Genomic DNA, 24,770 nt, shown 5'->3' on the forward strand with positions numbered 1-24,770 from the left:
CCATTGTAATTGTGGAGTTATTGTAGGAGCTGTTCCTTGTGGAACTGAAGGCTTTGTCAGACAGAGTCATGATCTGTGCTAAGCTTAATGTCTAGTCATAGTAGACCCTTCAAAAACGTTAGCTGCAGGCCCACATGAGTGAATGACAGCCAAATGAAAGGGTAGCAAAAGGAAGTAGAAGCCATTTTGGTACATGGTGAGCTATTAAAAGCAATTCTATCACACATTCTAGAAACAATGGTTTCTCTTTCCCATCTACGGATTTTATTTGTGGAAATAGTGTTTGTTGATAGCATTCTACGGAGATAAGATAACCATTCTTTTTGGCTTTCTTTCTAGAAGTACTTAGTGTCAAGCAGACAAATGAATAGATAAGTCTTAAGAATAATGTAATCTGGGCAATCAGAGCAAATTCAGAGATAAAAGAAGTCTTGAGAGCAAATTGAAAATATCAGAGTAGTTTTATTGTTTGCACTGATTCTTCTAGCAATCTGGGGGATACTCTTCTGAGTGTGGATTTTATACATTTACTTCTTTAAGTATAGAAAATTTGTCTTCTGAAAATGAAATTACATGCACCTGAATTTTGGAAGAAAAATGCATTTTTTCTATAAAAAGCTGATTAAATCAGTTCATTCTATTTAACAACTTATAACTTGACTTAAATGGATTTGATTAAAATAAAACTTATTTCAAATCATAGCTGCTTCCCAGGTAGCATATTGATTTCCTTGTACCCTGGATGGCCTTTGTCTCTTAAGTTTGTTTCCAGCACCTTCTATGACAGTGATGCCCCTGCCACTTTTGTATCTCAGGAAGGTCAGGACTTCTGTGCTGTCCTTCCAGCCATTCACCACAGCTAGGAAGCTGCACTCAAGACCACAGGACTGTGCTTGTCTGACGGGCACCGTGGGCTTCCAAAGCAAGAGTGCCCTCCAAAAGCAAAGTACACAGGAAGTTTGCCTGCTGGAGACTTACTTCCCTTGATCCTGGTGAGACACATTGGTCTGCACATCCAGAGCTGATCCATTTTCAATATCTCTTTGTTTTAATCTTAACTCCTAAGGGGGGAAAAACCCTGGGTTTTTACAGTGAAACTACTACTAGTCTTGTGGGAAAAGAAATAGACTAGTTCCACATAGTTAAGTTTTTTAAATTGGAGACTACATCTGGAGTCGCACTGGTTTGAGCCATGCGTGTGTGGTTGCTGCCCAGCTGGTCCAGGGTGAAAGGCTAGCACATATTTCTTCAGTTTGAGCATAGATTTCCTGAGCTCTGATACTCAGCAGTGCTCATTTGGATCGTCCAGAGGTTCCAAAATGCTAGTTTTGGGGTGACATGCAGGTCTGCCTCCAGTGCCAATGGGCATGGTTTGGAGTGCATCCCCCTCCCACCGTGTGTGGTGGTGCCTTTAGGGAGGTGGGAGAGAGAGGGAAGAGGAGCTCCAGCATAGTTCCCAGCCTTCTGAGGAGGCTATCACTTCCTGGATGGAGTGAAGGGCTTGCCTGCTTGCCCACTGGTGGGGATTGGAGAGGGGAAGGTTCTGTGTGCAGGTGTGCATGTCCTTTAGCTGTCCGACACATGTTTAAGGATGCCCAGCCCCGGGAACTGTAGGATGCCAGGATTGCTTACATTCTCCCTGCCTCTGACCCCACCCTCACAGGTGGATTGACCCATTATGCTAGCAGTAGGCCTAGGGACGGATCCCACCTCAGTGTATCACTGAAGATCACAGTTCACACAGCCCACCCTCTTGCCGACTGGGGGTCGGGGAAAGAGAATGGCTTTTTTGAGTTGGGGGAAAAGGAGACAGTAAGTTTTGAATGAAGGAGCATGCATAGAGCTCTGTTTTAGACTCAAAGCAATGCTTTTTAGTCCTGGGCCAAAAATAGTAGTTACGTATCACCCATAATAACCAACCAACATTCTCTTACATAAATCTCTGGATTGTAAAAGTGCTACTGTCTAAGAAGAAAAAACTTGCCCTCTGCCAGCGCAAACTTTCCAAGATAATAAACAATCCCTCTTTCTAGATATTATAAACCCAGGCAAACACGACGATAATTGGAAGAGAAGAGCTACAAATGAAATGTCACCATTCTCATTCAGGGAAAGAGGAACAGTTTGCGGTGGGCTGTTAGTCCTGACAGAGAACAGTTTGTCCATTCCTTCTGGAACCATCATCAAACAGCAGTGGCTCGGCCTCTGTCCCGGGTCAGGATTGTCATACCTGGTTGTGCCATTTGGCCTGTGAGGAAAGTGAAGCTCCACAGAAGAGAAATGATTGGCCCAGGGACTGGCTGGCACCTAGGAGGTGGCCGGACCCCAAAGCACCCGCAGACCTGGTCACTCTTCTCTTTCCACTCTATTGGCTGCACTGACGTCCACAGAAGACAGCCATATAATTTACCGGGCAGGGCTATGCTCATCTTTCATTTCCTCTTTACTAAATTTAAAGGAACTTTCTCCCTTATTTATGGTAATAAAAATAGTAATGGTATTTTTTAAATCAGGAACCATGAGAAATCCCTCAACTGCCCCTTTCAACCTGACCTGGTCCTCTTTGGTGGTCCCCTGAACAGCATGAGAGTGACTTGGGGGGATAACATGCTTCAGGCAGTAAGTAGGTATGGGAAGCCTGTGGGGTATTCGTCCCTTCCTGCTGCTGAGGGATCGTTTTATTATGTTCTCCACCTCAGTAGCATGGGTCATTCCAGAGGATAGAGTGGGATGTGGGGTCAGTGGGGGAAATATTGCCCTCCTTACAGCAGAGAATCACAAGCCCTCGTCTCTTGGGTCCATTTGTTTTTACATGGATACCTTCCCCAAGAGCTGTGAGCTCGTGTGTGATTTGTTTGGCTGCAGCCAGGGCTGCATGGTAGAGGCTGGCCTGTTTGGTTGTCTGTCTTGTGTAGTCTTACTGTCTGCAGAAATTGCATGTGAAGGAATGATTATTAATAAAATATGTACAAGATCCATACAAGGGGCAGCTTTAGAGAGGCCTTTGCCACTGCCTTCAGACTCTTCTTAGCAGCAGAGCTAGGAATCGTAAAATGCACACAGAGTCAGTAGAGTGCCTTAAAGAAGGTTGTTAGTGCCCACTTTGAACCCACAACCAATTCTTACTTAAGTGGAAAACCTTTTTTGTTTGTTGTGGATGTTGTCACAAATTACTGCAGACTTGGTGGCTTGAAATGACACATTGAGTTCCTCCTGGTTTTCGAGACCAGAGGTTCAGTGTCAGGGTTGTCAGCAGACTCGGGCTACCTCCAGAGGATCTGGGGAGAACCCATTCTTCTCTTCTTCATCTTCTGGTCGCTTGACGTGTCCCTCGGCTGTGGCCTGTCCCTGTTGTTTCTGTCCCCTTCTTCTTGGGTACTCTGTCATCTCCTCACCTGCATCTTTCTACAAATGGTACCCAGTGGGAGCCAAGCTCCATGGTAACTCATCACTAGGTAGCACCTCCGGTTTGCACTGAGCACCATGGTGTTGGAATAAAATCCTTCATAAGCGTTTCTGTTCTTCTTGCTGCTAGAAGATCTGGTTCCCTCTCAATGGCCAGATGTGATCAGCTTAGGATCCAGAGGAGGAATAGATCAGTGGGTTGGGCCCTGATCCTAGGGATGGTTCTAGAACATAGTGAACAGGAAGCAGTTTAAATAGTGTGGTAAAGCTTGCCATGAGGGAGACTCTTCATTAGGTGTCATCTAGATGGACAGATGTTTGGCAGCAGAATTCTCTGGCTGAGCAAGTCATGGGGCCCAGAGGAGGCTATAGGCATGAAGCTAATGCAAAGACCGTCTAGGTACCTACTGCATAAAGAAAGGCAACAAGGTAGGAGCTTGAGCCTAACAAGTAAAAGGAAGCCCCAGTCTGATGTCACAGCCACAGAATCGATGTCATTCTGAGTGTCCTTGGCCCAGATCCTCATATCAAACCCTGGGAGGGAGTCACTGGCAGAGCTGGTAAACAAGGTGAGTTGTCTAGCTGAGCAGATTGCGGGGTGAGAGGCAGGCGATGACACCATCCTACGCAAAGACTAGTTAATGTTCAAAGCAGATTTAGCTCTTTAAAAAACGTTCTTATGTGTGTTTTCCGGATCAGCTTTGGCTATTATTTTAACATGCTGAAATGTTTTGAAATCTATTCTTTTTTCTAATTAGCTTTCCCCCCTTTTTTTTAGCTGTGTATTTATTATTCGTTATTTCTTTAAGGACAACTTGATGAAAATGTTGATTGAGGAACAATGTGCAAATGCTGTCCCAAGAATGTTGCTCTCTGGGGATGTTGGTGCCCTGGGGTGTATCGTCTAGTCTCCCCTCAGCCGACCGAGCTGAATCATTGCTTTTCCAGGATCTACCATCATGCTTAGCTAGGCCTCTGAGGGACCGCTGCTTTGCTGACATCCAGGTGTACTGTGCCCATGATCTAGCACCTAATAGTCATTTGACAATGCCCTGACCTGCGTCTGTCATAAGGGAAGGGAGAGGTGGGGTTCTTGGTTAGCCACTGTGCTGGGAGGTCCTTCATCGGGGTCTGTGGTATTAAATTGTGAGCCTGTTTCCTGTCACATATTCAAGTGTTAGGTGGTAGGTGGTTTCTTAATTAGGGTTTCTGTTACTGCGACAGAACACCATGACCTAAGCAACTTGGGGAGGAAATGGCTTATTTGTCTTAGACCTCCACAGCACTGTTTATCATTGAAGGAAGTCGGGACAGGAACTCAGAAAGGGCAGGAACTTGGAGGCAAGGGCAGGAACTTGGAGGCAAAGGCTGAGACAAAGGCCGTGGAGGGGTGCTGCTGACTGGCTTGTTCCTTGTAGCTTGCCCAGCCTGCTTTCTTTTTTTTTTTTTTTTTTTTTCTTTTTCCAGCCTGCTTTCTTAGAGAACCCACGACCACCAACCGAGGGGTGGCACCACCCATAGTGGACTGGGCCCTCCCCCTCAGTCACTAATTCAGAAAATGCCCTACAGGCTTGCCTGCAGCCTGATCTACAGAGGCATTTCCTCAGTTGAGATTCACCCCTCTCAAGCTGACAGTGAACCCACCAGCACAGGTGGGGAGTGTTTTGTTTTCTTTCTGTGCTCAGATGTGGCAAGCAGAGACAGGGAGAGGGAGGGGAGGGAGAAGGGGGAGAGACAGACAGACCGACAGACAAGACATGTGGAGGGCCAAACAACAACTTCAGACATCGTCCTCAGAAATGCTGGCTACCTCCCTTGAGATAAGGTCTCTCATTGGTCTGGAGTTTACCACTTAGGCCAGACTGAATGACCAGGGAGCCCAGGGATTCCCCCATCTCTGCCTCCCCAGTGCTGGGATTACAAGTGTACTAACACATCTGGCATTTTTATGTGGGTTCTGGAGGTCAAACGCAGGTAAGTCTTCATGCTTGCAAGACGAGCACTTTATCAGTTATCACCTCCATCTGCCAGTATTTCTTTTAAGGGCTCACCTCTACTAAAGACTAGCCCTTATGGTATGTGTAGTCTGTAGAGAATACCTACCAGGTGAATATGGCTACCTCGTGGAAGTGAAGTATGCCACTCAGTACTGGGTATAGACAGAATATAACGTGCAAAGAGAGAAGGGAGAATCTCTGTGTGTACAGTCGTTAACAGGGATGAGTCAACAGTTTGCCCATCTGCATAGTCCCTCCAATAAGAGTTGAAACAAGTGAGATGGCCTCAGAGTCGCACTAAAGGTGGAGTGATGCGGGAGATGGTGGTGCGATGCTGTGCAGATCCAGGGCCTTGATAAGCCCTCCCTCAGCACCGACCCCAGGTAGAGCTGTCAGGTGATCACAGATGCCGTGTTGAGTGTTCAAAGGCAGTGGTGAACTGCAGCACACGGAAGTAAGCCAGCCCCAGGTGGGAGCTGGGCCTCGGATTGCCCTTCCCCTGTCCTTGGGCAGAGCCTGCCCCCGGGGTTGGCTAGCTTCCAGCTTTGATGGGTAGGAGATCTGTACAACAGGCCGGAGGAAGTCTTCCTTTCTGCCTGCTTTTCTTCCGTTGCTGCCTGTCAAGATCCAGTGGTACATTCATTTAAAACAAGTAAACAGAACCTTTGTCTGGGGCTGGTTTTGTTCATCTTTAGAAGAATATTATAAAAAGTATTCCTTGTAGACCAGAGAAAGAATAATTTGAAAAATTAATTAACTGCCATTTTGCCGATTATACTGTTATCAGATGGGAGAAGCACATTTTTTCCTTTGTGAAAGAGCTGGATGTACATTCGGGTGTTGCTTGTGGAAAATAAGGAAAACAGATTTGATAATGGGAAAAGGTTTGAATAGCCCCGGGCTATGGCAGATTACTCGCTGTTGTGGTGGTGATCCACTATGAGCTATTAGTCCAGCAGGCGTCATGGGTCAACTGTCAGAGCCCATCAACTGCTAGAACAAAAACCCTGTAGTATTTACTGTAGTTCCTCATAGTTGGATGTAATTAATATTGGCTACTAGTCAATATAGTGACTTTTGCATTAATCTGTTTTTATAGCGACCAAGAAAAAATACAATTAAGTGTCTATGTTTTGTAGATCTTAACTGTATCAAAGTAAGGTTGTTTGTGGGGGAAGTAAAAAGCTTCGGAAATGATCATTTCAAACCCAACAGAACAAAATGTGTTGTCAGGAAAACATATCTGTTGGAACTAACTTTTTCTCATTCTTTGTCTCTGGAAGGTAAAACCCAATTCAGTGAGTACCTTACACCTGTTTTTGCAAAGTTTTAGGCAGCTGTCTTTACCCCTGATGTTTAGGCCGCGAGCACCCACTCATTCAGTTCCGGTTTGACCCAGCTCATTGCAGATTTCTGCCACTTTTCCTGTCAGCCTGTCTCCTAACTCCATCACGGTTGACAGTGTAGGTCACTCAGGAGCTTTTCTCCAGCAGCCTTCCCTGTCCCAGCTTTGTCCCTGCTGACTTCTGAGTCCTCCTCAGTCACTCCACGGTCCACAGTCTCCTACCATTTCCTGTGGCATTCAGGATTCCCTCCTGGAGATTGCCAGCCCAGCCCTGTGCTCTGCCCCAGCTGTCTTTTTCTCCAGCTCCCACTTCATGCGCCCCACAGAGTCCCTCTGCCCAACACCAGCCTTCCCTCACTTCTCAGGTGACCCCTCTTCACATCCATGCTTCAGGTCAGCATGGTCTCTGTGATTGGTGGAGGAAAAGGAAGATGTGCCACTCTGTTCCCATGTTGTGATATGGATGATGTGAACTATTTTGAAGAAGTAACAGCCAGCTACCTGGAGCTAGTAGTTTTGATGGATGTTACTGTGTGATTTATGTGGCTGCCAAATAGGAATAAAAATTGGATGACTTTATTTGCTTTACAAATTATTTATTTTTGTGTATGTGCGCATGCACATGCACGTGCACATGCAGGGGTTATAGGTCAGCTCTCTCCTTCTATCATGTGGGAACCAGGCGCAGAACTCAGGTTGTCCGTTTGCATCAAGGGCCCTTACCCACTCCACCATCTCACCAGCTCTCATTTGGTCTGAGGATAGTTTCTTTGAAAGTTTTAATTTGGAGCTGGAGTTGTTGCTCGGTGGTTGGAGTACTTTGCTAACATGTCCAAGGCCTTGGGTCACTCTCCACAAGTAACCTACTGTGGAGTTTTGTTTCCCTAAGGACCAGACTGAGCAGCATTCTGTACCATTTGCCTTTTTCAAGATCCACCCATGTACCGTGCGTGGCATTCACTTATCTTCCTACTGTCCCGCATGGTATCCATTGTATGAGTGCACCTCGGTGTTTGAATCCCTCTCCTGTCAGTGGGTACCTGAGTCATTTCCGCTTCTTTCCTGTTCTTCAGCAGTGCTGCTGTGAACATCCTTGAGTGTGCGTGCTGCTGCAGCTTCCCTGTGAGAGAATGCTCACGAACCCCTGAGTCCTTGTGTCCAGACACTCTCCGCTTGACTGGGTAACGCCAGATTTGTTTCCACAGCGTGGTTGTACCGTTTGACACGCCTGTGAAGAAACTGTAACTTAAGAGGAGAGGAAGTCTAGAGGGAAGATGGGAAGCAGTACTGACTAAACACTGGAGAAGAAAGGGAGGTCATTGGGATCTGGTGAAGTACAACTTCCTGTTGAGGAATGGAGTGACCCTGGGATAATGAAGAGGAGGACTTGGGTTTTAAATTATCCTTGGGGAAGCAGTGACGAGCTACTTCACGGACAGGAGTCACATTGCCTTGAGGGAGCGGATTTCATCTTGCTAGGAGTCAACATGCCCAATTCTCTCCTCACCAGGTTCTTCCTGGCCAGCACCTGTTGGGTACTGACTGGGGAGTAGATGTTGTCAGGTGCTGACGTGTGTTTCCAAGTTAAACTAACGTGGCGTGGAGTCTAAGGAAGCTTTGGAGACAGAGAGCCACAGAAGCATGCAAACATTTTGACAGTTACCTTCTTCCGGTCACAATAGCTCCCCCGTCTACCAGCGGGCTTTGTGTCCTTCATGTTCAGCAGGCTTACACAGGGCCTGACATGGCTGTCTCTTCTGCTTCCTAGCTTTACCCGATGGAAAGTCAGAACTTCTTGGGACTGCTCATTCACCTGACCCAAGTGAGAAAACAAAACAAAATTAAAAAAAAAAAAAATCTCAGCATGATGAATAGTGAATTACTCTGGGCTCTGACACAGTCCTTAGGGAGCTGATTGACTGCAAGTTCTGACCACCCTGGTTTTTAAGCCAGAGGAGTACGTTTGCTTTTCAACGAATTCCCATTTTTTTCCAAATGTAGATCTGCAGACGGGTAGTTTCTTTTGTTGCTATTACTGAAATGGAAAGTGGAGCATTAAACCATTAAAAACACGTGGCCTCTAGAGGCCAAGAAGGGTGGCTTTTTTTAACTTGTTATTTTTGGACCCTCTTCATTAATAACATTCATCAGATGCATTTGATTCCAGGCCAGAGAGATCACTGATGCTGGGATATTCAAGATAAATACATCACGACTTTTCATAATGTATTGACTAGTAGTATCGCCCGCTTGAAACTTTTGATGCTGACATTTCCAATTTGAGGAAACACCATGGTGTTCTGTAACTAAGATGTACACTGCCAAAAAGATGGGAAGGACCCCTTTTGTCCCACAATTGAAGTTGCATCATGTAACCTCTAAAACATCATGGGGTGAAGGAAAAAGTCTTAGTTAAGATTTTGATTGCCCAAATTACTAAGGAAGCTGGACAGGTGTTTAGGTCGTTAAATAAGGAGGAAGCAGGATAGGAAATCACTTGTGGACTATGAGCTTAATTTTGAAAACAAAATTTCTATGAGGGAAAGGCCTCCAGAAATCACACTGAAATGCTGACAGTTGTATTTGGGGTCTGAGATTATGGGATTTCCTTCTCTATGTTTGCTAATGTGGTTATATGATCTTATAATAAAATTAATTAAAAGAGTGAGTTTAAGGGCAGACAGTCTGGATTCCAGGTGCTGCTCTGTGACTGTCTGACCTTGGACAAGCTTCTTGGCTTGGCACTGGCTGCCTCAGGACCTAAAAGATGCTTTATCTACCCCACTCACAAGGCTGTTGCCTATTGGTTCTCCAGCACCCCGTCTCTCCACTCTGCTTCCCATTCTTCCCTGTTTCCCCTTCCCTGGTGAAACTAGCCTCACCCAGTCCACACCCAGAAGCCATGAGTGATGTCCTTTTATTGTGTGGTTTCTGTTCTATCCTGTTGTGGCCCATCTCTGATTACACCCTCTTGGGACTTCTGTTTTAGCACTGACAACTGATGATAATTTTAGAGAAATGATTGATGAGTAAGAATGAATACTTGGCCTTATATTGATGTGGTTTGAATAAGAATGGCCCCATAGGCTCATATATTTGAATACTTAGTCATCAGAGAGGGGCACTGGTTGAGAAGGATTAAAAGGATTAGGAGGTGTGGCCTTGTTGGAGGAAGTGTGTCACTGGGGATAGGCGTTGAGGTTCCAAAAGCCTATTCCACACCCACTTCCTCTCTGCCTGTGGGTCAGGATTTAGCTCTCAGCTACTACTCCACTGCCCTGTGTGTCTGTATGCCATCGTGCTCCTCATGGTGATGGTAAATGGCTAAGCCTCTGAAACTGTAAGCAAGCCACAAGTAAATGCTTTCTTTTATAAGAATTGCCTTGGTCATGGTGTCTCTTTATAGCAATTGAACAGTGACTAAGACATATGACAAGAGAGGAAATTTGAACACCTTCACTTCCTAAAACTAAAATTTTCAACTGTTTAAATATGTATATTTTGACCAAAATATGCTTAGTAATTCGAGGGCATTCATGTTAACTTGCCTTTTTGGTGGGGAGGAAATGTGTGTTTGCTAAACAGGCTTGTGTCCTTGGCTCTGCCAATTCTTTGAAGAGAAGGCACTGATGACTAAGGTCCCCAGGGCTGAATGTGAGCCCAGAGGTGCTAAACTGTGTTTTCAAGACCACAGTGCTGCTGAGATCACCAAGCTGCTGGCAACAGGACCAGAGATGCTCACTGGGTGCCATGTTTCATGTACTTCAGAGTCAGCTTACTCAGGACAGAGAGGAAAACCCATTTTTGAACAGTAGTAGCCAGCTGTAGATTGATAGAAACCTTGAATCATTTTGCCTGGGTTTTGGGAACACCTTTAGCATCTATCTGTTCAGTAAACCCATATTCACGTGGGTTTGCTATTCTGTCTGTTTAGACCAGACTTGGAGCATCTGAGAGCTCCCCAGACTTTGATCCCTAAACAAGCAAGTCACAGAGGTACATTCTGGATCTTCTTCAGAGTAGCAGCCAAGGCTCTAGCTTATGTCCCATCCAGAATAGCAGACTCTTCCTCTTCCTCCGGCTGACCTGGGGCAAGTTCCCGGGCATGCTTAGCCACAGTTTCAGAATCACATGAAAGATATAATCTCTAAGGGCCCTCCGAGCTCGAGTTCAAAAACGGCTCAGTAATTCCATCGTGTTTTGTTTTAAGTGTCAGCATCTTGAGATGTGTGACTAATTAAAGTTACAGGAGATCAACCAAAAGTTCTGGTCACTTCAGGTTCCAGGCTCTGAGTCAGGTCCTTGTCTTCTACAGATAGGTTGGTGGGAATGGCCTTTATGTGCAAGGCTATAGTTCCTCACAGCCCAGTTTTCATGGACCTATATCGGCTCAAATTAGTGTGAGGCAAACCAGAGTATAGGGATAGGAATGGCATTTAAACCAGTCAGTTGGCATTGTCTCTGGAGGGTAGGATGCAGTGGATTCTAGCAACCCCAGGCAGCTCTCCAGGAAGTAGATTTCAGGTTTTGTTTTTGGAGAGAAAGTGTTGTATCAGCTTGCATGATCATTTGCATTCCTCAAGAAATGGATATATAACACCAGCTCATGTTCCACAAGCAGTATTATCAATCCATCTCATGATTACCCGACAGGCTGTGCATGTCTCTCTTGACCTTCCGGTGTGGGGCATAGTCCCCAGTGACTTAGGATCTCTCTCCTTTCTTCCTCCTCTCTAGGGTATGATGAAGCATTCAGCCCATTAAACAACAGGGGGATCTCTCTGATGAATTTTTACATGCCTCTGTCATTTTAATATAATCGTCTTTCTTTTAAAAGGTTCCGTACGTCTATTGTTAGGATTGTAAAACTACCTAAGAGAGACAGGAGGGCTTTTCCCATTTTCGGAATTCAGACAGTTTTGTTAATTGCACTGCTTTACACGAGAGGTAATTAAATGGGTTGGGAGAATATATTACACTTATTTATAGTAACACGGGCATGTCACATTTATCATCATTACTGCACAATCTACTTGATCACATCATTTTGGGGGACTAAAAAGCTGTGACTGTTAAAAGTAGTGCCAGGGACTGTTCTTGACAGAGTCTTTGATGTAGCTGTGAATATGAACAGATCCAGGTGGGGAAGGGCCATACATAGTAGTTTTTACAAGGAACCTATACTTGGAAGGTTTTAAATATGCTTTTAAGAGGGGCCTGACGGTAGACATCTGTAATCCCGTCACTGTGGAGGCTGAGCTAGGATCTCAACTTTAAGGACAGTTTAGACAATGTAGCAAGACCCTATCCAAAAAAAGTATGCCTTTTAACATTTTAATTTTAAATCTTCTGAATGAAATATTTGGCCATGTCAACTGTTTTGGGGTTTTATAACTTAACTTTGATTAGACAGCTGGTGTAGAACTCGACCGTGGTTCTTAAATTTGGTGATAAGTAGTTTTAGTACAGTTTTTTGTTTGGTTTTGGTTTTTCAAGACAGGGTTTCTCTATGTAGCCCTGGTTGGAACTCAGTCTGTAGACCAGGCTGCCCTCAAACTCAGAAATCTACCTGCCCCTGCCTCCCGAGTGCCGGGATTAAGGGCGTGCACCACTATGACCAGAACAGTACATTAATCTTAATATATTCTAACATAGCAGATTTTTCAAGCAAATAGAAGAGAAAGCGTCCAAGCACAGATGCCAAACACCACTTCAAAAAGTAGCTGGGTACTATGAGTGCCTATTCAAGAGCAGAGATAGAAACCCGTTCTAGAAAAGCAAATTGTCCAAATCTGCTGAGCGCCCCTTCACCTCTCTCTCAGAAGTCTGCCTGCTTACAGTCTGCTTGCCTATAGTCATCAGGCACTTTTACCCAATTATCTTAATTTCCAGTTTCGATATGATGGGAACAGATTCTTCTTTACTACCATGGTTCCCAGTGAACTCCATCACTTCCTCAATCACTATACACTGTCATAGACCTCTCCCTCCTCCCGGCGGCCTCTTGTGGGGTGCTCCTTTGACAGCACTGTCACTTTGATCCCTTATGCTGCCAGCACCTCCTTAGTGTAGGCCTTTAGCTCCTGTCCTTTGAAACTGCCCCAGTCTCCTGGTACCTGGACCTCCATCCCTAAACTCCTGTCCACAGCCCTCACCCAGTCATACATTGCCAGCTGAGGCCTTCCTGTGTGTGGTGTCTTGCGTCCCACCTCCTTGTCATCTCTGCTGGGTCTCTGTCACTCTGCACAGCAGATGCAGAACCTTCCCCCTTCCCTGCAGCCAGTTCCCTAGGTTCCTTCCAGGGACTCTTACTCCCATCCCCCTGCACTGCTGCTACACTGCCCGTCGAAGAGAGTCTTCAGGCAGGCGGCCAGTCTGCCATCTGGCAGTGCTTGGGTATCTCACACTTTGTGTGGTTAAAGTCCTAGAGCGCTGCAGGAGATGGTCCCAAGCATCCTTGTCCCTGTGGAGGTCTGTGACTCCGCCCACTCAGCAGCTATCCCATGCTGGTGGTATCTGTGGCTGCTTAGACGATGGGGCCAGGGGCTCACCTCTGCCTTCAGCCGACAGCTTCATCTTGAAGAGCCTTTGGTATACTTAGGTTTTTTCCTGTATATACTTTTTTTTTAAAGCAAAAAACTAGATTTTACCATTAGCCAGTGAGAAGAGTCAGACAGGCCTTGTTCTGGTTTGTCAGGAGAGGGATTGAAGGCCAAAAGTTGTCCTTGTCCCAGGCCATCAGCTAGTGAGCGATGCAGTTGGTGTTTTCTAGCAGTTTCTCCTTCGGTATCTCATTCCTACAGTGAGTTCTGAAACACACGGTCCCAGGAGGCGTTCTGTGAAAAATGGATTGTACAGCAGGGTGAGCTGATGCATTTCTGATCTTAAGGATTCCTAGTGCACATAGCATTTAAGAGCTCTGAAAAGTTCATACTGAAAGAACACCATCTCGTGTATTTGAGGTGAAATACACATGACAGAAACTTTTCAGTGTATGGTAAGTGTCCTTAGGTGTAGTTATGGTACTGTGCAGCCATGACATTTCACCTCACAGAGCTGAAACCCTGTTCCTCCAGAACAGCAGCTTCCTGTTCTTCCCCTTCTCCCAGCCCCCCCCCCCCCCATGGTAGACATTCTGCTTTCTCTCTGTGTTTATTCTGATTCTAGGTACCTCAATTAAGTGGATTGTGTAGTATTTGCAAACACCTCACAGCAACAATGTCTAGGATGAAGAGAATAAAGGGAAGAGCCACAGATATGCATGCCCAGCAGCCTGCTTCCCCTCCAGCTAGATCTAACCTCCTGAAGTTTCTGGAACCTCACAGAATAGCCCCACCAGCTGGGACCTGGGTATTCAGAACATGAGCTTTTTGGAAGACATCTCACATTCAAACCGTGACACTACAGTAACTGTTTTTAAATATTTGGAATCCATAGTTGTTTGAAGTGTTTTATAACACGTCTCTTAAATTCACTTGGTCGCAGAATTATTTTTCACATGATACAGAAGGTGTGTCAGAAAAAACTTTGGGGAATCTTGAGCTCAGTAAAAATCCCCACTTGTTCCAAGGGGCCAGAGCCTGAAGAGTCAGGCTAGGGAGTTGGGTCATGATGTTCCTGGTCTGAGTAGAAGATGAGCAACATAGTCTCAGAAACTGTAGAGGAGAGGAGCTCACAGATGCCCAGCCAGCTATGACACGAGAGACCAGGACTGTGAGCTCAGCATGGGGAGAGCTGGGCCCTGTGGTGCTGGTTTCCTTTGGTCTCCACCAGTTAGCCTGTTATCAGGTCAGGGTTGTGAAAGAGGGCAAGCCCTCCTGCCTGTGAGAACAGGGCTTGGGTAGCTTGGTGATGAGGAGCTTTCAAACCCACTGTTTCCTCATCAGGCCGAAGAAGGAAGAATGTTGTCTGGCCGGGTCTCATAGACTCCTCTGAAGGACTTGCTGTCATAACTCCCTCTAATTGGCCTGCAGCATAGGTCTTAAATAACTGAGGAATAGTTGGGAGCACTGTAATTGTGGGTAGGCAAAGCCTCCAAGTGCTTTGTCTTTCACAGACCTCAAATGTGGCTGTGGTTGCTCTTTCTCCAGGACAAGCTCAAGAAGTCCCAGGCTCTGTTGATCTGAGGGAGAGATGGCAGAACCCAGCCCCGCGTGCCGAGGGCTGTCATTTCTCTACGCCCTAAATTAGCATGGGCTGCAGCAGTGGTAGGGAGCCCAAGAGACGACAAACTGCTGTCGCTGTCATAGCATTAGAAAGCTGCCTTTGATGTCGATAAGGATGGGGAAAACTGAGGAGGACCCATGCCCCCAAGTGTCTTCAAATCAGCCTGCGGTAAGGTCAAGGAGTACCCAGCTTCGTACCCACTTGACCAAGAGCAACAGATAATGACCCCTCACACTGCGGAGTGAGGGCCTCATAAGTTCTGAGATCTTTAGATGAAATCTGCCACTTACGCAAAACTGTCATTATTCCGTGGGGCTTTGCTGTTCTGTAAAGAAAGGTTATCGTTTATTCTCCGGTGATGAGGAGTCTTTGCTTCAAGTGAGTTCAGAGCTGGCCTGTTGCATTGGCCCCCACTCACCCAGGTTCTCTGTTTCCCCAGGATCAGCGGTGCATATGGAGGCACAGAGAAAAAGTGCAAGGGAAATTCTGTGTGGACTCCAGAAAGCTGCTTCCACAAGCCTGTTTTCTCTTCTCTGCACATCCCTAAGAGGTCCCTTCCATTGTCATGGGTCTGTGACTTTTACCAGAGTTTAATGCAGAATTCAGTGTCTATTTGTAAAGCAGTGCAGAGTGGCTGGTGTGAACAAGGTGCTGTTCTGGATGTGTGGGTTCAGTAAGTGGGCAGGGTCACTTTGCCCAGTTGGGGAAGAGATGCGACAAAGGCAGTGATCACTGAGACTTCAGAGGCAGGCGTCAGAAGGTCATCTGTCGTACACGAAAGCAAAGTACCCCGGTAAGGGGAATGGGGATGTGTGCAGGCGTGTGGGGCCCATAGGTACATGGTACATACAGGCATGTGGAGCATGCGGGCGTATGGGGAGGCTGTTAGCTTTTCCTTTGCAGCTTTCAGGAAAAGAAATCTATTTATTTTAGATTCAGGGTTGTTTGGACATAAATGGGTTTTGTCATGTCAAGTAATAGGGTGCTTAGAAAGCTTTCTGCTTAAACAGTCTCATCAACTCTCTGTGCAGGACCACCTCCAAGATGTGTGTGTGTGTGTGTGTGTGTGTGTGTGTGTGTGTGTGTGTGTGTGTGTGTGTTTATGTGTGTATGTTATATGTGCCCACGCATCTACATGTATAAATCTATGCACATCCATGCGCAATACTACTGCCTAAGTTTCAGTAGAAGCCAAAGCACGGAGATCTGAGCTTTTGGCATTTTTCCAAACCAGTTTTTAAAGGCCAACTGGGATGCCATAGTAATGCAGTCCTCCTGTCCTGTGATTTTACAAGGGAAGAAACTGAAACACACAGATGCTAATGACTCACCAGAACCAATGAGTCAGGGGTGGGAACTGGGCCTGGCTTCCAGCCTCTGAGTGACCATGGCCACCTTCCTGTGCCTCCCCAGTTCCTCTCACCAGACCAACAGGCCTGTTTTCACCCCCCTCTTTTGCCTGTGGATCACTTCCACCTCCACATTTATATGATCAGTTTAAAAAAAATGGACAGGCTATTCACTTCAGCCCTTCTGTATCATTTTATAATGTTAGTGTAAAGTGTTATATAGTCTAGTGACAATAATTTCAAAACAGTAAATCGTTTACAGGATTTCTCAATGCCATCGTAGGATACAGAATCTACAATAGGCCAAGTTTCCCTTTGTTCCTCAGTGTCACCCACACATTCCAGCTCTTCCATGTGTGTCCCCAAAACTTTCCAAACCATGGCTCACTTTCTTACCACCTATCTTCCTGATTCTACATCACAAAACAGCCAAGATCAGGAAGGATCTTCCCCAAGGGCGAGCAAAGGAAAGATGCAGGGTCACATCGTGCTGCAAGGTGACAGCATGGGAGCGGGTGTTGTTCATTTCCTTCCAGCTGCTGACAGCTGTGTGCGTAGGCTTTCTTCTGTACCACCTCGTGGAATGTAATCCTCACAGAAACGCTGTGTGGCAGCTGTTGATGTCTTCAGTTAACAGACACGAAGTTCCTGACCAGTGCTGTGTGCTAGGGAAGTGCTGGCATTGGAGTCCAGGTCTCTAATTATAAAATCATCCATCTTCTGTATGATGTGACCTCTAAATAACACAGACGTTTGATACTCCACGTTCTATCAATTGCCAGATCAAAGTCTGTGTGGTCTTAGCACTGAAGCAGTTAAATATGTTTTAGCATCCATCTTGGAAGCATAGTAGGTACATTGAAAACTGCAGCAACAGAACCCTACATGAAAAGCCTTAGGAAGTAGAATGTTTGTCTTGTTTGAAAATTCAGTCTAAAGAGATCTAGCAACCTCCGTGGAGCTCTGTTCCAGCATAGCAGAGGTGCTGGGCTCCTTCCGTCTCTAACACCAGCACGGTGCTAGTGGTAGGTCTGGACAGCTAAGGCCACGCTTGCCATGCACAGAGAAAACAACAGGCAGTTCTTCCTCCCAAGTACAGGAGGATAAAGATGGTTTCTGACAAATACATTGGTTCGTTGTGTGAACTTGTGGACTTGATCGGGGTAATAATCCTCAAGTGAAGCTTCACTGAGATGCATTCAGTGGCAACCCTGTGACTGAAAGCTGGTGTTGACTGGACAGGGAGTGTGGTGGAAAAAAAGGATACCAAATTGAAGAAGGGAATTGTCTAGAGAAGGAAATGGTTAAATGCAAATCAACACAGATACCAAGGGAAACTTGAGTGCTGAATGAAAGCAAGTAAGATGAAGTGACTGAGGCAGGGGGATAAGCCAGAGCACGACTGAGGGCCAGCTGAAGACGGGGAGACAGGAATGCATGGTGCACAGGCCAGGGTAGGGATTCGGGCAGCAACCATGCCCTAAGTAGATAGGGCAGCCTCTGTTCTCTTCAAGGATGCTGGCTGGTCTCTCTTATGGACTTCAGTAGACTGTTCAGTCTGGTATACAGAGAGGTGCCTTTCCACATGCCTGAGATTGTGTTTGCGGCTCCAGCAGGAAGGTCATTTGCAAGTAGGGGCACTCATTTACTATCATCCAAATTTGGCCCCTAATATACCAGGAAGACCAAAGGGAAGTCCAGGGAGGACCTGTAGAAACAGCTCACCCAAGGATGCTAGCCCAGGAGCCTTTACTAAACCCACATCTTAGAATAGATGTCTTGCCATTTTCCAGGGTTTGCAGGGAACACTTTAAAGACTGCATGCACAAGGGTGTCAGCTGTTGATGACTTCCTTGCAAAGATGCTGTCCCGTTAAAACTGTTTTTCAGTGGCCAGTGCTGCGACTTCCCAGTGACCTGCAATGACTTCATGTGCCTGCTCTCAGGTCCTGAGGCACAGTGATACACTGAGCTGATTAAAAATAGCATTCTAATGAAATTGTTGGGTGTGTTGTAGTATTAGTCACATACAAATGGGAAGTTGTTTCCTGAGGAAATTTGATAAACTGAAAGCTAGCTTGAAGGTTCAGATATTTTGTGTGGGATTCTTCTGCCCTTCCTTGTGTTTCCCTTTAAAAATTTACCAGTTAATTGTGAGTCCCACCCAGACACATATTTTAACACTTACTACAGACCTCAGCTGTCTGTTAATGTTAGCATGATGTAAGAGGTCAGAGCATGTGAGTGTAGAATCCGGAAAGGAAGAGGGGAGCTTTTTAACTCAAATGTTGCTTATGATTAAAAGTATGGAAGAGCACCATGTAAATAAAAAGTTTTCATTCCTAAAAAGGGAAGAGGAAGGAATAACATAATTTAATCTGGCATTTTCTTCTCAGCTTCAAGCCTTTAGGAAGTCTCAATACTGAGGTATCCCACAGACATGTTTTGATTTTGTGATTATGTTTTTTTGGTTTTGCTTTTGGCTTTGTTTTGTTTTGTTGTTGTTGTTGTTTTTTTTCTTTTCTTTTTTCTTTCTTTCCTTATTTTTTTGAGTTTTTTGTTTGTTTGTTTTTTGAGATCGAGTTTTTCTATGTAGACCAGGCTGGCCTCAAACTCAGAGATTCACCTGCCTCTGCCTCCCAAGTCCTGGGATTAAAGGTGCGCACCACAGCTGCCCGGCTTGTTGTTTTTGCTTGATTGGTTGTTTTTGTTTTGTTTTTTAAATTGAGCCATCATTTAAAAATCAAGATGTCCCATATTAAAAAAAAATAAGCCGGTCATGGTAGCACACACCAGTAGGATTTGCTGGAGGAGGAGGAGGCAGGAGGATCACGAGTTTGAGGCCAGCCTGGGCTACAAAGTGAGTTCCAGGACAGCCAGAGCTGTTACACAAAGAAACCCTGTCTTGGAAAACCAAAAATAAACAAATAAATAAAGAAAATATATTTATGGTCTCTCTTTTAAAATAGGGCGATTGCCCTCTTGGAGCCAGCCTCCTGGGCTCTGTCTCGTCCTTTTCGTCCCCACAGCTACGGTCTCTGGCCACAGGTACTGGTTGTCATTCACACACACTTTATGATTAGAGTTTTGTAATGGGCATGAAGGAGACAGTGGTCGAGTTTCACTTGTTCCCAACTCACCCTGCTCAAGCATGTCACTGTCCTGCGGCGCATGCTCGTCTGCGGCGCATGCTCGTCTGCGGCTCATTCCCCACATCCTGTTTCACCCTGCTGCAGCGGGTGTTCCTGACATCACCCTGACACAGCCATGCTCCAGATCCGAGGTGAAGAGCTGAGGCTCTCACCGTCAGAGGGTGGGCTGCAGTCTGGGTGGTGGGCTGTCGTGCTCAGCACTGGCCTGTTTTACCTTGCTGCCTCCTACACTGTCCGCTTCAGTGATTTTTTTAAAAAAATAATTATTATTTGTATTACACCAAAAAGTTATTTTTAAAATCAGATAATATAGCAGTATATATGAGGTAAAAACAACAAAAAAGACAGTCCTTTTTAAAACCAACTTTTGTGGCTGAAGATATGACCTAGCATTAAGAGTACTGTAAGCTCTTGCAGAGGACCTAGATTGAGTTCACAGCACCCACATGGCAGCTCAACACTGCCTGTAACTAAGTTCCAAAGAACCCAACACCCTCTTTCGGCCTCCATAGGAACTAGGCAAGCACACAGTGCACAGATACACATACAGACAAAATACTCATATACATAAAATAAATTTAAAACCATCTTCCTACTCCCTGTTCAGAGTTAACCATGATTAATCCCTGGATGTGTTTTCTTTTCCTGACCCTTTCCCCATAGCATGTTTGTTGGTTAACATCAGCAGCATCATGTTTGGGTACTGTTTTCTAACTTAGGGATGGCACTGGCCGGCACAAATCAATCTCTGCCTCCTGTACTTGATGCTATACCAGCTACTTGAGGGTTGCTGTTTCTCAGCACGGCATTTCAGTAACCACAGTACTCAGGTTGTTGCTGCTTTTATGGTCGCATGTCTGTCTTCCATGAAACTGTGAGCTGTCTGAAACAGTTTCGTTGCCTATCTCCCTCTGTCGGAGTACCTGTCGGTACATAGTCCCTAAGCCAACAAGTGAATGTGGTGCTTCGGTCCCTTCAGTTAAATCGTTCTAATTTAGCTTTGCATGTAAAATTTATATAATAACTTAAATCTAAATTTAAATATTCTAAGCACCATAGTCAGGATATTAGTATATTTACAGTTAATCAGTTTCTTGGGTCATTTCCTAATGATTTTGAATTAATTTTGTCGTCCTCATCTTAATGAGGAACCAATAGCAGATCTTCACCACCCTGCTATTCAGAAGAGAAGTTTGCATGTCACCTGTTTGGGTTGTAAAAAGTATTGGCGTCTGGTGGTTTGGTTTTGGATATTTTAAACACGTTTATGTTTTGGCATCTTGCCAAAGCATAGTATGCAATTCATTTTTCATAAAAGTGTCATCTATCTTTAAAGGGAGTGTAACTACGCAGTGGTTGTGTAAACAGGGCTTCTGTAAAACAGAGTCCCTTCAGTGGGAAATAGCTGAGGTTCATGAAGCGAGCCTTGTCAGATACAATGTGAGTCTATTGCTGAGGATTTTCATTTAGTGTCCTGCTGCTGCTAACAGCTCTGATTCAAGAAGAAAGCAAAGAAAACATCTATCATCTGATGGCTGTGGGATGCCTTCCAAGCTTGTGTCATGGTTATGCAGTGTGCTTGGCTTTATGGGCTGAAGAAAGTATCTTGGGTGTGTAGTTGATCCTTAAGCTGTTTTTGTTAGAAGTGGACGAGTTTCTTACTCCTGCGTTGAAATGAGACTTTTAAATAGTCTCAAAAGCTCTCATCGCCAGGCTATCTGGAGGAGACACCAAGGGTGAGTGTGTGGGAATATTTTAAAATTTCATTTGGGTATTTAAGAAAGTAGGGGAGGTCGGACTCTTACCAGGAGTAAGTTGGAATCATTGATCATGCAATTCCCTACTTGCACAAACTTGAAAACTAAGTAAGCATAAATTTGACAGTAAAGAAACAGGAAATTGGATCTACAAAGGCCTCTGCTGTGTGTGTGTGTGTGTGTGTGTGTGTGTGTGTGTGTGTGTGTGTGTAACACTGAAGTCTGCCTCAGGGTTACAGCGCGGTAAAGCTCTGTTTACTATGGCAAAGGTCCTAGAGAAAGTGGGTCAAGAGCTGTGCTTAAGATAGGTGGAGAGGAAAGAATTTTTAGTATCAGGAGCTGTCACCAGACAACAGTTGGAGATCTAGCTGGAGACGTTGAGCCCAGATTCCATGTTGGAATAAGAGTTCAAATGACATGAACAGTAAAAAAAGAAGTGAAGTAGCTGTGCCCATACAGATACCCTGTATTTATAGAGTACTGGAATTCACAGGCCCCTCTGGGAAGTTTGATCTGACTTACCTGCAGGATTGCTGGTGGCAGGCAGGCTGGGTATAGGGAACTAAGGAGGCGAGAGAGAGGTAGGACCGCTTGGCTTGCTCTCCGTTTCTGGGCCTCTGATGACAAGTAAAAGAGAGGTGTTTTCTGTGAGAGTGGATCATAGTCAAGCTGGTGAAGGAAGTCAGTTAGTCTTAAGTCAGGCCTGCGGCTGAGAGCAAGGAAGGTCAGAGGTTGCTGGTGAACTTTGTAGGAATACATTTTTGAAGTTTGGTGAACCCAGGAGCCATGGTCCCAGTGGGGTGTGGTAGGCCACTATGGGAGGTCCAAGGGACTGGGTTAGGCAGATAAAGGAATGACAAAAGAAGAAAGTGAGACTCAAGTGATACTTGTAAATCAGAACTGCAGAAACACCACAGTTTGTAAAACAAAACCAAACCAGCAGCCTGACAGCTGGAGGTCATGTTCTGTGCCGTTTATTTGCAGTTTCATCCTGTAGGAAATAACCGTGGCTCACATGTAGACAGCTCGTGTCAAGAAGGCACACGACGGCAACTTCAGAGAAAGCTAGTCAGCGGTGGCGGTGCAGCAGCAGGGATCAGGGTCAGGTCCTATGGCTGAGGCAGCCCACAGCCAGGGCTCCATGTCAGCCGTTTGTGGGCCTCGCACAGTGCGGGTTGGAGGTCCACCAGCATCTTGTAAATGAACGGTACTGGTATCAATTGAGCACAGTTGCAAAGATCAGTCACTTCCAGTAGAAAGGTAACTTAGCACTCACACCTTGGGGTTATTATCATATGCCAACATATCTTTAAAAGAGAAAGAAAAATAGAGCAGCCTGTGTTGCTTAGTTTGGGAGATCCTAGGCTACCAAGTGGGATCCTTGCTCAAAAAGAAGGGGGAAAAGTATTTGTCAAGTCATTAAGGCCATAGCCATTTGGATCAGATTAACCCAGCCAGCTCTTGTGCCTCGGGCATGTAGAATGATTTGCGTGTTGGGCACATGCTGTAGCTGTCTTCAGCACCCCCCATTCCTGCTGGGTGGATACCAACCTAGGTGCTAGAAGGAACGTGTCTAGCCAGCGTAGTTCTCTGTTTCTCTCAACCCTCCATCTTGCTGTCTCTGCCTAGGATTGAAAACACAAAGCTTATTCTCAGTATAGTGAACCCTGTGCTTCAGCCTGGCGTGAGTAAATTTCATCACACTTCAGTTATTCAAATAAATGACACCCAGAGTAGGCCACTTGCCAGTCACCAGTCCCTCTGTGTTCTCTCTGCCCTTCTCACAGTTGGCTGATTCTTCAGGGCACACGTGCAGAGAGATACAAGGTTTCAGAGGCCAGCCTGAGGCTGGCCAGAATCGCAGCCCAGCACTGTAGGAACCAGGCTAGCACCCCAGTGAAGGACACACATTGCTCTTGGTGGAATCTGAAAAGAGACACTTGGCTTTTGTTTATCAGGCAATGCTCGCATTTTCTCTTAGACTGAAAGAAAAGAATGATAAGAAACCGTTGGTTATTAGTACAGGCTGTCTACTTCCACACTCATCCAGCCTTCAAGAAAAGCAGTATTTCTTTATCAAATAAGTTGAGGCCTTTGTGTGTGGAGCTGACAGATGGAGACTATCAATGGCGAATACATTTAGATAAATACAGAGCCCAGGAGATCATCCTTGCGCCGTGCTGGTCAGCCAGAAAATTAAGAAGGCCACACTCAGAGCGGTTAGGTCCAGGGTGTCGAGACTGGTAAAATAGCTGTGTGGTCATCTCTGCAGCTGTTCTAAAATGCTTGTTTGGGGTGTGTTTATAGGAGTAACTCACAAAAAAAGAGTACTTCAGATACAGAATATTTGAGAAACCAGGAAGACATTATCCAAAGTTTGTCCTCATTGTCAACTATACCTTGATACTGTTCCCATCCTCCAAAGCTTGAGTGGTTGGGATAAACAGGACCTCTGCCAACCTAATAGAACGTATGTGGGTACTGTTTGTTTGTAAATCCAAACAGTACTGAAAAATGCAGAGAAAAATGTGAAAACTGTCCAAATCCCATCCTTTGCCCTAGGAATCTGCTTCCAGGGAGACAGGATTTCCTTCATGGGCATTGAGCTCTGTAGGTTAGTTTACAGTTGATTTTGAACACTTAGTGAAGCATTGTGGACTTTTGGTTGTTGAATATAGTTTTACATTACAATTTTTCATTATTTCGAGAATACTTTATTAGTTTCTGTAACCAAACCCATGTAGACAAGACCTGACATGTTTAGTACAGTGTACCATTCCTTTAAAAATGGGAAAAATTGCCAGGCGGTGGTGGCGCACGCCTTTAATCTCAGCACTCGGGAGGCAGAGGCAGGCGGATCTCTGAGTTCGAGGCCAGCCTGGGCTACAGAGTGAGTCCCAGGAAAGGCGCAAAGCTACACAGAGAAACCCTGTCTCGAAAAACAAAACAAAACAAAAAACAAAAAAAATGGGAAAAATTAATGTTAATGTTTCTAGATCAGTATGACTGTTAATTTATGTGCAGTGCCAACTCAACACAGTAAACTGGGGTACTTTTCCCAAATCTGACAGCACAGCTAATGTTTCCAAATCTTCAAACGGTATATTTGTGTAGATATTTATATAAAAAGACCAATAATGGCACTATGTTATGCGTCGATATGCAGCAACAGCTTTTCCGGGTCCTGCACTCATTTGAACAAAATTGCAAAGATGCCCAGCACAGTCCATTAGGAAGCAAAAGTAGGAGAGGAAAGACAGCGCCTCCGCAGACGGCGGGGTTCTGTTACTCGGGCAGCACCTGGCCCCATTAAAAAACACTTTCTGAATCATCTAGATCCTCCTGTTTAAGAAAATTTAAATTCACTCGTGTAACTGTGTCTTAGTAATTTATATATGGTGCTGTTCATTCACCAAATTTATTTTTATTTTTCGTTCTGGCCATGTAGTCGGCACTGTGCTGAGTTCTGGTAACATAGCAACAAGCTTCTGTATCAGCGAATGGGAGTTTTTACTGAGAAATCGGGACCTCTGTATGCTCTGTGGAGTACCAGTTCTTTGATTTCTTTTAATTTTATTCCTCCTAAAGAGAGTTTTTGTT

General features: G+C 45.2%; 1 protein-coding gene across 4 annotated transcripts in view; it reads left to right on the forward strand.

Annotated features, from left to right (window-relative positions):
• Positions 1–24,770, forward strand: part of Fyn (FYN proto-oncogene, Src family tyrosine kinase) — a 198,093-nt gene that overhangs the window by 29,449 nt on the left and 143,874 nt on the right. Inside the window, exon 1 of one of the 4 annotated variants that reach the window (XM_052751430.1) lies at positions 21,035–21,149. The exons of the other annotated variants lie outside the window; for them this stretch is intronic. The gene's annotated coding sequence lies outside the window, so the exon portion shown is untranslated. Of the gene's footprint in view, positions 1–21,034; positions 21,150–24,770 lie in introns of those variants that run through there. 4 annotated transcript variants of the gene reach the window in all.

This window comes from Peromyscus californicus, unplaced genomic scaffold (genome assembly GCF_007827085.1).
Source record: "Peromyscus californicus insignis strain IS unplaced genomic scaffold, ASM782708v3 Scaffold_22__1_contigs__length_63687245, whole genome shotgun sequence".
In the NCBI taxonomy this organism is placed as follows: domain Eukaryota; kingdom Metazoa; phylum Chordata; class Mammalia; order Rodentia; family Cricetidae; genus Peromyscus; species Peromyscus californicus.